This window comes from Rutidosis leptorrhynchoides, chromosome 8, assembly GCF_046630445.1.
Source record: "Rutidosis leptorrhynchoides isolate AG116_Rl617_1_P2 chromosome 8, CSIRO_AGI_Rlap_v1, whole genome shotgun sequence".
NCBI lineage: Eukaryota > Viridiplantae > Streptophyta > Magnoliopsida > Asterales > Asteraceae > Rutidosis > Rutidosis leptorrhynchoides.
In genome coordinates, this window is record NC_092340.1 from 168843133 (window position 1) to 168849337 (window position 6205).

Below are 6205 nucleotides of genomic sequence, written 5' to 3' on the forward strand. Positions count from 1 at the left end.
AATATTTTTGTAATTTTATGAGATATTTCATGCTAGTTGCCAAATGATGGTTCCTACATGTGTTAGGTGACTCACATGGGCTGCTAAGAGCTGATCATTGGAGTGTATATACCAATAGTACATACATTTAGAAGCTGTGTATTGTACGAGTACGAATACGGGTGCATACGAGTAGAATTGTTGATGAAACTGAACGAGGATGTAATTGTAAGCATTTTTGTTAAGTATAAGTATTTTGATAAGTGTCTTGAAGTCTTTAAAAAGTGTATGAATACATATTAAAACACTACATGTATATACATTTTAACTGAGTCGTTAAGTCATCGTTAGTCGTTACATATAGATGTTGTTTTGAAATCTTTAGGTTAACGATCTTGTTAAATGTTGTTAACCCATTATTTATTATATCTAAAGAGATGTTAAATTATTATATTATCATGATATTATGATATATTAATATATCTTAGTATGATATATATACAGTTAAATGTTGTTACAACGATAATCGTTACATATATGTCTCGTTTCGAAATTCTTAAGTTAGTAGTCTTGTTTTACATATGTAGTTCATTGTTAATATACATAATGACATGTTTACTTATCATTTATCATGATTAAACATTGTAACAATATCTTAATATGATTCATATGTAATTAGTAAGACGTTGTTATAACGATAATCGTTATATATATCGTTTCGAGTTTCTTAATTCAATAAACACAATTTTATGTATATAACTCATTGTTAAAATACCTAATAAGATACTTACTTATCATAATATCATGTTAATTATATATATAATCATATATATGTCATCATATAGTTTTTACAAGTTTTAACGTTCGTGAATCACCGTTCAACTTGGGTGGTCAATTGTCTATATGAAACCTATTTCAATTAATCAAGTCTTAACAAGTTTGATTGCTTAACATGTTGGAAACACTTAATCATGTAAATATCAATTTCATTTAATATATATAAACATGGAAAATTTCGGGTCACTACACTATATTCACAATTAATTTGCACATGGTAAGTTTCTTCTCACATTCGGGGTTATACGGTTTGTGTTCTAAACGTTGTCTATCCAGGTAACCTACTTGACTCAGCCCCAATTCCTTATTTTGCGATGTCGGAACTTCTATATGAGTTACCGTAATGTAATCCCGGTCATTACATTAAGCTATCTCACATTTCCATTCGACATCACTCCATAAGTTCAAGATGGCGTAGTCAACTTAATTTAGTTAAATATGGCTTCGGGTTTACGTATGTGTTTCGTGATATAGTATATTTAATCCAAGTCCATGTTGCATGGTATAAGGTGTATATGTATGTGGTGTAATGTGTAGCCCTACATGTAGCATTGTGAAGCAAATAGTGCAGGTATGGTGTATAAAAGTCATCCAAGACACACGACTATAGACTAGACTTCACTAATGCGCCCTACAGTTAGACACACTAATGCATCCTAGTTCCCTATAGACACGGCTTTGATACCAAATGTAATACCTTACATTTGGGGTAAAACCCACCCAGTGCCTTTCCTGCGAACAGGGTGACCACTGAGCGTACCTCAGACACTGATTTTACGGCCCGCGTTTCTGCCAAACTGCCAACCCTCCTCTTTCTTTGTAAGGGATCGCAAGGGGTAAGAGCCAATGCTTCGTCGCAGGTTACACTGTGAGAACCCCCTCTACGATTAACTCGCCCAAAGTCATTTCCGTTAACCGAAACCGAATCCTGGGAACGTTAACCGGTCGTTGCTTTGAATGAAGTTAAACCAGCTCTGATACCAAATGTAACACCCCGTCAAAAATCCCTTTAATGGAATGTTAACGCTGGCCCCAGTGTTTGGCTTGACTTCTACGTAACAGCAATATTCTACAGCGGAAGCAATTAATACCTGAGAATAAAACACGCAAAACGGATCAACAATAATGTTGAGTGAATATACAGGTTTAAAAATATAACAGTATCTGAAAAACAGTTATCAGAAAAATAGTTTAGTTTCTAGACCACGAGATATTTGCATAATCTGAGCACCTGAATATGTAACAACCCTGATTTTTTCGTTACTTTCGTTAACCTTTCGTTAGTTTATTTAATGGCGATTATTTAACTTTTATGCGTTTACGTGTATTAAATGCGTACTTGATTTTCAGAGGGTTTTAATAATTGATATGGGTTGATATTAATTCAAATAAATATTTCGGATAATGAAATACGATAAAAACGATACGATTTTGATAAAAGCTTTTTGAGCAACGAAACGCTCGGGTTTATTTTAATAATTAATTTTATTAATTATTAACTTTTTAAAATATTTAATTTATTGGGTTTTTAATAAATTAGACAATTGGTTGCGTTTAACGATCGAGTTAGCGTTCCGGGCCTTCGATACGACGAAACGGCACTTAAAACGGACCACGGATACACGGAATTGCAAAACGAGAGCCCGGGAACCCCCCACTTGGGCCATTCGGCTGACCCCTCCCTCTCACCCCCTTATGTTTCAATTTTTGTAAGTTTAGGGGCTTATGTGCTAATTGTTTAAACTAGGGTTGATATAAATAGAAGTATTAAACCTAATTAGGGATAAGAAAATAAAAACGCAGCTTTTTCCCTCCTGCTCCCTCCCCATCGTCAACATCATCACCATCACCATCACCTACAATTTTTAATTTTTGATTAAACCTCAAGAACAAACGTTGTAATTCGCGTTATCCTCTACGCGTTGATATAATTCTTTTCGCGATCAAAGGTATAATTGTATAAACCCTAATTCTTAAAATCTGAATTTTATTAAAGTTTCATAGATATGTTGTCAATTTCTCAAGTCTATACGCGTACGTGTTAATTGTAATCGTTATTTTGATTGTTTGATGCGCTAGGGTTTAAAAACGAATTTATATTTGTTTGATCAGAAAAATTAAGTTTTTCAAATGTTAATTATTATGTTATATTCAGATTCCTTGCGAAAAACTATTGAATTTAGTCTCTGGATTCGCTTGATTTCGTTTCCGTATGATTAAGTTATGTCGATTTGAATTATCGTTGTGTTTTTGTTGCTTGATCAGAAATCTGGTATTGATAAAAAATGAATTGGCAAGTGAGACTTATACCACTGGAAAGATAATTTAAAAACACTCAAGTTAGACTAGGATATAATGTCATTTGCTTATGTATAGCCCGAGATATGCTAGAATTAGTGTAAATGTAGTTTTATACAGTACTTGCATGAAAATAACCTTGTATGATAAAAAGTGTTAACTTTTGTGACTAAAGATTTGCATATTTGAAAATTAGACAAAATTTACTTCATCTTTCATATAGATATCATAGGCTAATTGTATCTAGATCTTCGAATAATCATATGCGAATGTGACTAACTAAATGAGAATCGAATCTGTAATTGCACACGGTTTTATACTTTGTGAATTTTGTGTATTGTTTGAGCATGTATGCTTCTGTAAAATGAAACTTAATATGATATGTGACTTATTGTTAGTTTATGTCAATCTCTGAAACCTTATGCATTGGGCACAATAGAGCTATACTTTATGTGAATTCTGATTTGAGCTGAAAACTGAATGATCAAATTGCACGAACAAACTGTACAAAGTGGCTAAACAAAATTGGCTAGATTTATGATATGTGTTACTTTGATTTGTCCTTGAACTATGGCCACTGGTCTTGTATCAATTGAATGTTCCTAACTCCGGTTATAGCCAAAATGAAATCAGTGCGCGGTCAGAAACTGACATGGCAAACCCCAAATGTATCCCTTCTGATTCCTGACTTTAATTGTCGTATGATTCCCTGGCCGGACTTTTTGGAATCGATTTTAAGTTTAATTATGATCTGGAGTTTTTTATATTTATGTGAATTTTTTACTATGAGATAATGTGCTAAGTATGCTACGTGTTCATAAATTTTGTGCATGACGATAAACTGAAATTGTGAAAATGATCATTCATGACCTAAAACGTATTGTTTAACTTAGGTTTGACATGTTGACCAATATTTGACATGAACCTACTGATGTTGACTTTATTTGACTACTTTGACCAAGCTTGACTTTCGGTTTGACTTCGGTTGACTTTGTTTGACTTGCATGATATAGTTGACTTTTACTTTAAAACGCGTCGAGTCGAGCAATAAGACAACGTACACTATGAAACCACACTTATATAAGATACATATATTGACCAACCTACATACGTATACTTAGGTTACATTACTCGGGTCTAAACCGTACAAGTCATTTGTCTTTCATTCCGTGCTTATTCAAAGGTGAGTCTACAGTCCCGCTTTTTACATGTTTTCAGGGATGAGAATACACGCTGTTATATTTACGTTTTCAATTACATTTATATTGACATGAGCACTACACATATGCATAATGAGTTTTTTTCAAAAAGCCTCTAGCTTGAATACTTTTAATACCATCGGTGTAAGCACAATTTAGATGGACGGATCCGTTAGGTTGACAACCTCACCCACTATAAAAGCAGTGGTGCATTTATTTTGAAAATTAAATACATTTGAACAAGTGTATAATATTTTACGAGGTAAGGTCGGGTGTAGTAGTTTCTATACTCGGGTCATTGCTAGTATTCAGGTGCTCGGTTTGTGCAAGCGATAGAATCTCGTGGTCAAGGAAATCAAACTATTTTTCTGATAACTGTTTTTCAGATACTGTTACATTATTTTAAACCCGTAGATTCACCAACATTATTTGTTGACCTGTTTTTGCGTGTTGTTATTCTCAGGTCCTTAAGAGGTATGCTTCCGCTGTATTTGCTGCATGACTGGCCGTGGAGTCAGCATTTGATTTTAAAGAACATTATTTACTTTCGCATTTAAAACTTTTATACTGTTTAAATACTGTTGGCTTGTGGTTACGATCACAACAGTGTTTCTATATTGGGATTATTGGCTTATGTTTTTGAAAGTTAATATTTTAAATAAAATTAAATGCGATTGCTTTAAACGTCTCATATAGAGGGCGTAACTGTTAACTGTGGGACCGGAATTAACACGCCGTCAGATGGTATTTTGGCGGGGTGTTATATAATACTAGCAATGACCCAAGTATAGAAGCCACTATACCCGCCTTTACCTCCTAAAATATTATACACTTGTTCAAATGTATTTAATGTTCAATGTAAATGCACCACAGTTTTTATAGCGGGTGAGGTTGTCAACCTAAAGGATCCGTCCATCTAAATTGTGCTTACACCGATGGTATTAAAAGTATTCAAGCTAGAGGCTTTTTGAACAAACTCAATATGCATATATAGTTCTCATGTCAATACAAAAGCATTTGAAAATGTAAGTATAACAGCGTGTATTCTCATCCCTGAAAACATGTAAAAAGCGGGACTGTAGACTCACCTTTGAATAAAGCTCGGATTGAAAAGTGAACAATTAACTTGTACGGTTTATAGCCGAGTAATGCAACCTAAGTATACATATTTAGGTTGGTCAATATATGTATCTTAAATAAGTGTGGTTTCATAGTGTACATTGTCTTATTGCTCGACTCGACGCGTTTCAAAGTAAAAGTCAACATATAGTCAAGTAATTCACGCAAGTCAGACAAAGTCAACCGAAGTCAAACCAAAAGTCAAACTTGGTCAATGTGGTCAACTAATGTCAAACCTAAGTCAAACAATACGTTTTAGGTCATGAATGATCATTTTCACAATTTCAATTTATCGTTATGCACAAAGTTCATGAATATGTAGCATACTTAGCACATTATCTCATAGTAAAAAATTCAAGTAAACATGACAAACTCCAAATCATAAATATACTTAAAATAGATTCCAAAAAGTCCAGCCAGGGACTCATACGACAATTAAAAGTCAGGAATCAGAAGGGATACATTTGGGGTTTGCCAAGTCAGTTTCTGACCGCGCACTGATTTCATTTTGGCTATAACCGGAGTTAGGAACATGCAATTGATACAAGACCAGTGGCTATAGTTCAAGGACAAATCAAAGTAACACATATCAAAAATCTAACAACTTTTGTTTAGCCAATTTGTACAGTTTATTCATGAAATTTGAACATTCAGTTTTCAGCTCAAATCAGAATTCACATAAAGTATGGCTCTATTGTGACCAATGTATAAGGTTTCAGAGATTTACATAAACTAACAATAAGTCACATATCATGTTAAGTTTCATTTTCCAG